This window comes from Harpia harpyja, chromosome 12 (assembly GCF_026419915.1).
Source record: "Harpia harpyja isolate bHarHar1 chromosome 12, bHarHar1 primary haplotype, whole genome shotgun sequence".
Lineage (NCBI taxonomy): Eukaryota > Metazoa > Chordata > Aves > Accipitriformes > Accipitridae > Harpia > Harpia harpyja.
Window position 1 is genome coordinate 2,207,074 of NC_068951.1, and position 9,966 is coordinate 2,217,039.

The following is a 9,966-nucleotide window of genomic DNA, read 5'->3' on the forward strand; positions in this document are numbered from 1 at the left end:
TGTGAGTATCCGAAACCCCTTCAGAGTAATGGAGTCTTTTGCTGGATGTGTGGGGCCAGTTGGGGCTATAAAAACTTCTTTGAAGTCTCACCTGGCTCCTGAAACACCTAAGGGCTTTTGAGGAAACGTGGACTTGGGCTCTGAGCAGCACTAAGCGAGCAATAGAGGCAAACAGAGAGCTGGAGTGGCTGGATGAAAAAGCGGCGAGTGTCCCCGCTGAGCACGCTAGCAGCCTGCCCGCAGGAGCCTGCCTGCTCTGCGTTTGAAGCTTTCTCAATAGCCACATCCAGTACTTCAACCCATGTTGGGGAACCTGCAACTTTTCTCAGACAGAAAGATAAGAATATCTTTTATCTTTGGGAGCAAAAGTAGTTTCTGGGTAGCCTTGGCTGAAGGTGGCATAAGCAGTTTTCTGCATGTGAGCTATCTGTTTAATGAAGAGCCCAACTCTTTGCCGGATGCTAAAGCAGAAAGGTTTCAGCTGAGCCTGTTCCTCAACATTTGGTTACTATCTCCCTCAAGACCAGACGAGAATAAGGCAGCGTGTCTGAATGTCAGATAGAGTTCATCTGTGAAGGAGCTGAATCAGGTACGGGCTGGGTGTTGCTGGCTGGTTGTGCACACCGTTAGCTGCTCTCTTCTGTAGCTGTTTTCCCCAGGGCTGCTCACAGAGCCAGCGACGTGACCCATCACCACGTTACAGCAATAAAGACTGATGCTGGTTTGGGTAGAGAGTCTGGGTTTTGTGGTGTCAACCCACGCACTCATTACAAACCTCCTGACTGTGAAGGGGACGTAAGATGGGTCTTGCATTGATGCCAGCCTGTCATCCTCCTGTAGAAAGATCCTTTTCCCAGCTTCTGGACACCCTTAGCTGACCCTCTGGGTTAAAAACTCTGTGTGTGCACAGGGGAGAACAGAGAGGCAGGAGCTGGTTTTCGCTCTGGCTGGTGGAAATAACTCCATCCAGCATCTTCCGAAGATGAGACAAATGTCATCGCCCCTGCTTCCCGTCAGGTCCAGCAGGCAGGAGCAGCCCACAGCTGCATCACCTCTCCTGCCAGCACATGGGCATTGCTGGGGAGTCACAGGTTATAGGAGGGCGGAGGGGGCAGCTGCAGAGTTTCAGGCCTAATTTTTGTGGGCAGCAACTAAAAAGCCACTGGGTGGGCACCTGGATCAGTCATGGGGGTCAGCTGTGCTTGGCCCCAGTCCCATGGGCTAGTTCTGCTGCTGTTGGTTGTACCTGGCTGCAGTCCTGAGGGTGCTGGAGCAGAGCTGGGATGGGCTCTCCTGCCTGATACCAAGGTCAGTGATGATTTTTTGTGTCCCTTTAGTGTCAGATGCTTGCTTTTGGTGCCTGGCGGAGCAGCATGGGCTGTGCACGCCTTGTGCCGCCTGCTCGCCGTCAATGAGAGCAGCAGGGGTGGACGCAGCCTCTGTCCTCGGCCAGGGACTGGTGAAGCACGAGGTGCTCGGGGCCGGCAAAAGGCAGCACCTTCCCCACCCCAGCCAAGGTTTTATTGTCCTGCCTCTTTATTGTTGTGTTTACAAGCCAGGCGCTTTATAGGTTTTCCTATGAATAGTTTCAAGGAGAAGGTAATTACCTTATCACATGCAGGATGATTTATAGCCAAGGTGGCAAGGGACATTCAAGCTCCACATCGGCTCCGTTTGAAAGACAATCCACCCGTTCTTCCATGCGGGGTCACTGGGTGGGTGAAAACAAAGGGGCTTTAGTGCCCGGCCCGCCCGGTCCCAGCACCGGGATGTCTCCTGCGGCCGAGCCCCGGAGAGTTTTGCCGTGCTGTGCCGACGGCGCTCGTGCCCACCCGCGGCCCCGTGGGTTTCCCTGGGGCTGCCCGCGGTGGTGGGCTCTGCCCTGCGCGACCCGGCAAGGAGCAACCCAGGGAGTTCAAAGCTCAGGTTGTAAAGCCCTTTTTAGTTCGTCGCGTTACCTGGATCAGTAAATACGCAGCGTGCTGCCCGAGAGGCCGCGTGGCCGTGTGCGACGATGTCTCGGTGAACTGAAGCGATTGCTTTTGTTGGGCAAAACTCCTCGCTGGTGGCACCAGAGCTGGCTTGCAGGGGCTGTGGGGGGACAGGGGCACATCTCCCCTTGTCTTCACGTAGTGATTCTTCCCCCCCCCCCCCCCCCTTTCAACCCCCAGAAACTCTCTCTTTCTGGACTCGGAGCAAAACCAAGAATTCCCCTCTCGCCTCCCGGCTCTGGCTCTCTGAGCAGCCCCTTCTGGACCGGGAACGCCAACGACCCGGCTGGCCCCGGTCGCCGAGCCACGAGGTGGCACCACGTCCCCGGCCACCGCCGAGCGCCGTCCCGCCGGCGTGGGCTCCCCACGCGGGGCAGCCACGGGCAGCGCGTCCCCTTGCACGGCTCTGTGTGTGTGGGTGTGTGTGTCTCTCCCCTCGCAGGGTGCAGGGGGGGGGGGTCCCCTTGCAGAGCGTGGGTGCCCATCCACCCACCCACCCGGGACCGCAGCACCCACAGCCCACGCCGGGGAGCTGCCCTCGAGCGGTGTGATCCGAGCGGGGTGCCGGCACAAGGGTGCAGGCGTGTTTCTTCGTGTAATAAACCCAACCTTTCTTCTCCCAGCCCCGGGTGGGGCCGATGGTTATCGCCCCCCGCTCTTGCTGGGGGGGGGACACCGCAGGGTGGCGGGAGGGCTGCGATGCTCTTCGGGATGCGGGTGCTCCGTGCGGACCCCGGGGGACCCAGCCTGCGCGTGGCCTCGCTGCTGCCCACCGCCCCGAGTATGGGGAAGGAGGATTCCTCTCCCTGTGGGACCTTGGGATGCAGCGGGTCACAGCAGCAGCGCCGAGCGCTGCGGGGCCGGGGCTCCGGCGGCAGGAATGGCACATGGGGACGTGAGCAATGGGGTGGCGAAGGCAGGGGTGACTTTCAGTGGCGGGGTCAGAGGGAAGAGGCTGATGCTCAGTTCACGCCTGCTGTCTTTCCCATAAAAAATGGCTCCGCGCTATCTTGCAGGCCGTCCCTCCCTAGGACCCGCTAATTTGGTGATTTTTATCCTGTCTGTTTTCCTTTTCTCCCCTCTGCCCCGCTGCAACCTCCCGTCACTCCTCCTCAGGGCGGCACCGGGGTCGTCGCTGATGGATGGCCCCCGGCAGCGCCCGCGGGGAGGAGGCGATGGCCGGCGAGGGGGCTTTCGGCACGGCCTTCCCCAACCCCCTCCGGTGGGTCTGACCTGGCCGTTCCACCAACCTCTGCTCCGAGGTGATGCTCTTCCCCGGGGCTGAAAGCCCGTTGCGGGAAGGATCACAGCAGGAAGGGTGCAGGCGATGGGGGAAGGAGCGCAGAAGAAAACCATGAGGCACCCCAGGGCACGGGCAGCACCAAGCAGGGATGGGGACGGAGGTGATAAAGGGGCTCGGGGAGCAGGGGTGTCCCTGGGGTCATGCCTCCCTGTGCCACCTCTGGGAAAAGGGAGCCCACGCTGCCCTGGAGGGGTCCTCTGGCTCCCCAGGAGCCCAGACTGGTATTTCAGTCTAGACGTGCTGGTATTTTTTCAGTCCAGCAAATTTCCTTGATGGCCCAGCGGTGAAGCACGAGCACGCTTGGCACGCTGGCACTGGTGGCTGCTGGAGGGTGGGGGGTTCCCGCGGGGGCATGGCGGGCAGAGGCTGGGCAGAAGTCCTGCCGAGGCGATGTGCCCGATGCCTGCTCCTGCCTCCCAGGGAGGCAGGAGAAATGTTTGCACTGGAATGGGAGGGAAAACTATGCGAAACTTGAAATTTGCTCATAAAACCAGGCTTGCTGGGTGGAAAACTTGCCGCATCTTGCTCGAGCAGAGGGCTGCGATGGGCTTGCGTGAAAAGCTTTATTCAACAGCCGCCGACGTTCCTGCTGCCCCTGCTCCGCGTGCGGCCGCCCGGTCCCACGCACCGGGCAGGGTTGGGCTCGGTAAATACTTTGGGGGGGCGACCGGCTCGGCACTGCCAGAAACATCGCGGTGACTCGGGGGTCAGTCCCTTCCCCTCGATGCCGCAGGCACCGAGCTGATGCTTTTACCAGCCTGCCAGCCCAGGCGATGCTCCTCCTCGCACCGCCTGCCCCGAGGGACCCCCGACGCCTGCCCAGGGACCCGCCGGGTGGACAAAGGTGGCTTTCAGGGCCCTGGCGGGGCTGGCCGTGCTTGGGCGGCATCCGAGATGTGTGAAATTCAGCTTTCGCCTGGCTCCTTCCTGGAGCGGAACTGTTCTCAGCGAAACTGTCCCTGCCGCCTGCCCTAATGGCTTTTCTCTGTGCGCCCGCATTAATGAACGCGAGGCCCAGCCTAATCGGAGGGAAGCCATGCAAGTAATTGCCTGAATTTTTAATTCGGGGTTATGATAGGGGAATCAAAGTCACACGGCAGCCGCTGAGGCCGCCCGCGGCTCCGCGCCATTGACTCCTGCAATTTGCTTTTGATTTTTGCCCTCCTGGCTCCCCCCACGGCCCGGCAGAGACCCCGCTGGGGGCTGGGGCCGGACCCTCCCAGGGAGGGCACCCAGTGGAGAAAGGCATTTGGGGTGGGGGTCCCACCTGCAGCACAGGCTGGGGTGCGCTTGGCCGGCGCAGCCGTGCCCGCGGGGGGCCCTTGCCGCAGGTGTGAAGCCATTTGCAAACCTCGGAGGTTTCCTGCACCTGACTGCACTGCCTATGGGGAGTTGGGGTTTATTTTTCTTTTTCCACGACGGCAGCTCTCACCCTCAGCCCAGAGAGCTGCCAGCGGTGACCCCCCTGCCCGGTGCGCAGCCGATGCCACCGTCCTTGCACGAAGCCGGTGACCGACGCGCCGATGGGCACCCATAAGCACGGGGTGAGACGCGGGATGGTGCGGCTGGCCGGGGTTTGGGTTGGGGTACCCAGGCCGGGGGGGTCCCTGCAGTGCAGCCGGGGCTGATACCGAAGCCGCCCCCAGGGACGGGACCCCGTCAGCGTGGAGCTCCTCCAGCCCCGAGCATCTCCTGGGCCGTGGCACGCTGCCACGCTGCTTTTGTTTTCCCAGAAAACAACCCCACCTCCTATGCTGGTTCCAGCTCGCTTCACCTCCTCTTTGTCTCAAAATTAATAAAAAGTCAGAGGACACGCGGCTGCTTGGTAAAGCAGAATGGCATCTGCAAAATATTTGCCCCGCGTGGGGAGACGGCGGCTGGCGAGGCTGCCCCTGCCTCCCTGCCCGGCACCGCTCGGGGCCGGGGTCTTGGGAACTGGGTGAGCTGGGAGAAGCCGTGCCGGTGCCACGCTCTGCCGTTCGGCACGGCCACGTGCGGGACGGACTCCGCGTGCGTGGGGCAGCCCGGCTCCTCTCGGGGAGCCGCTGGCTGGCGGGCTCTGCCCCGTGACCCCGTGTTTGGGGTTTGGGCCGCTGTTGTGGTGTTCGTTGTGCCGCGATTCCTGGGCAGATAGCATTGTTTGCCCTGACATGTAAGCCGGTGGCAACTGCAAGAGCTCTGGCATGGATTCCGGCTGCACGGCTTCCAGCCTGTCCCCCTCCCAGGGCCTTTTTATAGCCCAGCAGAACTTGTTTTGCTGTGGCAGCGATGCAGAACCCGAGCGTGGGCTGGGAGCCGCGGGGGGACACGCATGTGGCTCCCAGTGGGTGCTGGGTCACGTTCGCACCCCCCTACCCCCGAACACCCCCCACGGCGGGTCCCTGCTTCCCCCACGGTCGCCCAGCTGCGGTGCTCGCCTCTGGCTCAGGACTTGGGGAGGTTGAGGGAAGCCCCCAGGCTCTGAAAATGAGGGGTCTGGGGTTTTAGAGGGTCCCAGAGAGGGCTGGGAGCATGCTGCCGGGGAGGGGACGCGGTGGCCAAGCCACCAGCACAGAAGGGCACGCTGCCATGGGCAGGGGAACACGCCAAGGTGGTGCTGAGCCCCGCCGCCTGTCCCCCCGGCAGAGCAAGGGGATGCCGAGCAGCCCCGGAGGGGTCCCGCCTGCGGGCGAGGGGCTGCCAGCACCCTGTGCCCCCCTCCCCTCCCAGAGCAGCAGAGCCTCGGCTAAAGGACATGGGGGTGAAGTCGGATTATGAAAGTGTTTCTTTGCTTTGCTTTTGAGAAAGGAGAACTTCAAAGGGGCCATTTATCACCAGACAAAGAGAGTCGTGAGTTATTTGCAAAGTGTAAGGGAGAAGCATTAATTATCAGAGTGACAGACAAACGCCGCTGCCGGGTGTCCTCCTGCCCACCCCTCCGTCCTGTCCCAGCACCCCCCCGGCAGCTCCCAGCAAACACCCACGCTCCCGTCTCCCTCCTGCCGTGCCGTCCCCGGCTCCTGCCTCGTCTCCCCTCCATCTGGGGCTCCACGTGCCCGAATTCCTGCCCGGCTCTGGGTGATGGGACCAGGGCGATGGATGTCCCCAGCATGGGTGCACCCACACGGCTGCCGCAGATGGAAGGGCAACGCGGCGGGGTTCCCCGTTACGTCCCCGGTGCCGACGCTCTGCTGAAAAGCTGGGAGAAGCATTGCCAGCAAAGCCCACCCGGGGCCCCAGCCCTGCCCGGGTGCTCCCGGTGGGTGAGACAAGACCACGGTGGAAACCAGACGGGGAGAAATTCGGCACCTTCGAGGCGCCTGAGCAGCCTGGGAGCATCTTTTCCCCGCGGCAGCCCGGCTCACCCCAGCTGCCTGCCAAGCCCCGGTTCGCCCCGGACTCACTGCGCTCGGAGCCGGGGGCACGTGGGTGGAAGAAAAGTCATTTCTTTTCTTCCCCCTTTGGGCAAGTCCCTTCCCCGGGCCCCCCTGCCAGGCCCGGCCTCGTGCCGAGCGGGATGCGTGGCGCAGCCGGCGATGAGGCTGTCCGTGGGCTTTTGGTGCCGGTGGGGTCTCTGTGCTGGGGACCGCAGGTGACAGCTGATGGCTGTGGCTGGGGGACAGGGACAGTAGGGCTCAGCCCGGAGCTGGGGCACCAGACCCCTACAACTGAGTCCCCATCCCAAAAACTCTGCAGGAGGGGAGCCACGGCTCTGTCCATCATCCGGGAGGGAGAAGACGAGGAGCGAGAGCATTTACATGCCAAACCAAAGTGCCGACAGACCCAGCCGCCCTTGGAGGGTGAAAGTGGCATCTGTGCCACCGTCCCCGCCACCTCTGCGATGTCGGAGGGCTGCAAATATTGGGGTTGCCGGGGTGCGGAGGGCTCCCCGTGGCCCTGCTGAGTGAGACCCGTGCGGGGCAGGCAGCTCTCCCTTTCATGTCTGATCCCTCCCCAAACCACAGCTTCCCTTCGCCCTGCGCGGGGATCAACCGCGGGTCATATTTAATAAAGGTGGGGATGGGGGAAGGCCTCAGAACATTACCTCACCTCAGTGTGGGAGAGGCAGAGGCAGACAGGGAATGCAAAAATCTTGGCACAAGTGGGGGCAGAGGAGAAAAAATATCAGCGCGGGGATTTAATGGCCCTGTTTTGGTGGGAACTCTCTTGCCCACTGCCCGCGAGGTCAGAGGTGGTGTGTCTGCACGCGCTCAGGCGTTAAATGAAACTGTAAGAAAAAAATGAGAGGCATATATGAAATGTGTAAGCGCGTCCGTGGCAGAAATCCCCTGGCGCTGCGCGAATCACGGTGCTGTGCCTGCCTGGCCTGCCGTGGCAGCTCGCAGGAGAAATCCCCCCGGGTCCCCAGGTCCCACGGCTCCCGTGTCCCCATGCTGTCCTGGGTGAGGGTGGGCACGAGGTTCCCCCGACGGGGACATGGGGGTGCCCGGGCAGGTGCCCTTGCCTGCCCAAAGGCTTCCTCTGCCTGAGACGCAGCCGCACGATGCCAGGAGCAAAGTCCCCCCCGTGCCGCAGCCTTGCCCGTGCCTGACCCCACCGGGGCTAGCCACGGTGGCTAGCACGGGCCGCTTCGTTGCCTGGGTGGGAGCTGCTGCCCGTGCTTGGGGCAAATGCTGCCGGTCCCTCTGTGGGTGATGGAGGAGGCTGTGGCTGCAGGCGAGGGGTTGCCTGCCGGGACGGTTATTGCCTTGCGGTGATTGTGAGGGGATGGGCTTCTAGTTTGGTAGTGGGGAGCCTTTCGGGTGCTGTGAGCGATGGGGGAGCGGGAGGCGAGGACACCTCCGGCCATGGGAGCCGGTGGCCGGCACCGGGCACCCAGACCCTCCCGTGACAGGCGTGGGCTGGCTGCAAATGGGGTGGCTTTGGAGGGCTGGGGGGCAGAGGGTGTTCAGCTTAAAAAAAAAAACAACCCTGTGCAGCCATCCTGCATTCCCAGCCGCCGTCACCTCCTGGTGAAAGCTCGGGCTGATGCTCACACGGGGCTGGTGCCTTCCCCCGGCTGGGAAACTATGTGCTCCCAGCCCCGCGGGGCACCCATCGGCCCCCCGAGCCGTAATGACCACGCTCTTCTGCTGAGAGGAGTTAATGAGCTGTGCCGGACAACGATGGGAAAAGGCTGATTGCAGTGAGGCTCCTGACACCGCTCGGAGGAGCTGGGCGTGGAGGAAGGGGGAAGAGCAATAGGGTGAGAGAGATGGACCAGAAAACGATATCCACTTCATTAGCCAGGTGCCTCCAAATGTGTGGAAACAGGACAAGGTTCGGGTCACCCACTGTGACAGAACATTATTATCATGCGATGCCATGAAGCCTGTGCAAAGACCAAAGCTCACCAGCCCACTTGAAAGGGAGAGGGGACCTTCCCAGAGCAAGAGCCAGGCTGTTCCCAGGCCGGCGGCAGAGTGGGGGGGTATCCGCAGGCGGGCGCAGCCCGTGCCAGGGGGTCTGGGTGCTCAGCCCGGCACCTGCGGAGCCTCCCAAAAGTTTTGCCCTGGGCAGGAGCCTGCGAAGGGGGCAGCTGTGGGAGGACAGCCCGGGGGGGCACAGCGGGTGTAAGCCCACGTGCTGGTGGCGGTGGGGTGTTGCTCAGGGATGGCAGCGGCTCTGCGTGGTCCCCCGGCCCCAAAGGCGGGCGGGTGGTTTGGCATCTCCCCCGGCACCCGGGATCAGGGGAGCTTTGGGGTGATCAGAGACCCGCCGCGGTGTGAAGGATGGGAGCACCTTACGGGTGCGAGGGACCTGGTGGGCACGAACCGCTCGCTTGCCCTCGCAGGTGGGAAAGCCGGGCACATGGAGGGGGGGACGCTCACCCAGCAGCCTGGTCCTTGCGCTCTATAGACATTTGGGTGCTGAACTCTGTTGGAGCGGACCTGAGCAGGGCTGGCATCGGGAGAGGACCAACCCACCAGTGCTGGGCACGGCAGAGCCTGGGACCCCCCCCCCAGGCTTGCTGCAAGTGCAGCAGAGCAAGGGCTTGCCCGGTGCAGGATGGATGCAAGGGAGCTGCCTTTGCCTCCCCGGCTGTGCAGCCCTGAGAGTGTGGGAGCGGAGCTGGGGAAGATGCTCGGCCAGGCTGGGGGCTCCAGGCTGGGAGCCAGGAGGGGGCTTTTGGGGATTTTTCAGTCCTCTCTTCTATGGGTTGGGCTCAGCCTGCCCCGTGCCTGTGAAAAACCCTGCACGGCCATCGCGCGCTCATCCACAAACTCCCTCCGGAGCACGCAGAGAGGGTTCCTGTTCCCTTCGGGATATCCTTGACCCCCAGCCCTCCCACCCCTGCCTGTGGCTCTGCTCCCCATCCCTCGAAGGGCAGGGGGGGCTCCGAGGGTCCTGCGCTGCTGTCCCGACCCGGGCTGCTCCTGCGCTGCTCCACGGAGCGGGAATGGTTTCATCTGACTCCGCAGCAGTGTTCAATCCGCGCAGCTCCCAACACGCTCGCTCTCACACAGTGGGCGCAGGCTGTTCCCAGGCAAGCTGTGGGGTTTTTCCCTTCGCTCTGCCTGGTTCTGCTGGAAGCCAAACCGCTGCCAGCTCCCCGGAGCATTTTGCTGGGGGGGGACCCATGGCTAGCAGCGGCAAAGGCCGAAAGCCGCGCTCCTGTGGGGCTCTCGGGCCGCACTGTAAAGCGCTCAGGGTCTGCCACGGGTGCTGGTGGCCGTCAGGATTTATCTGGGG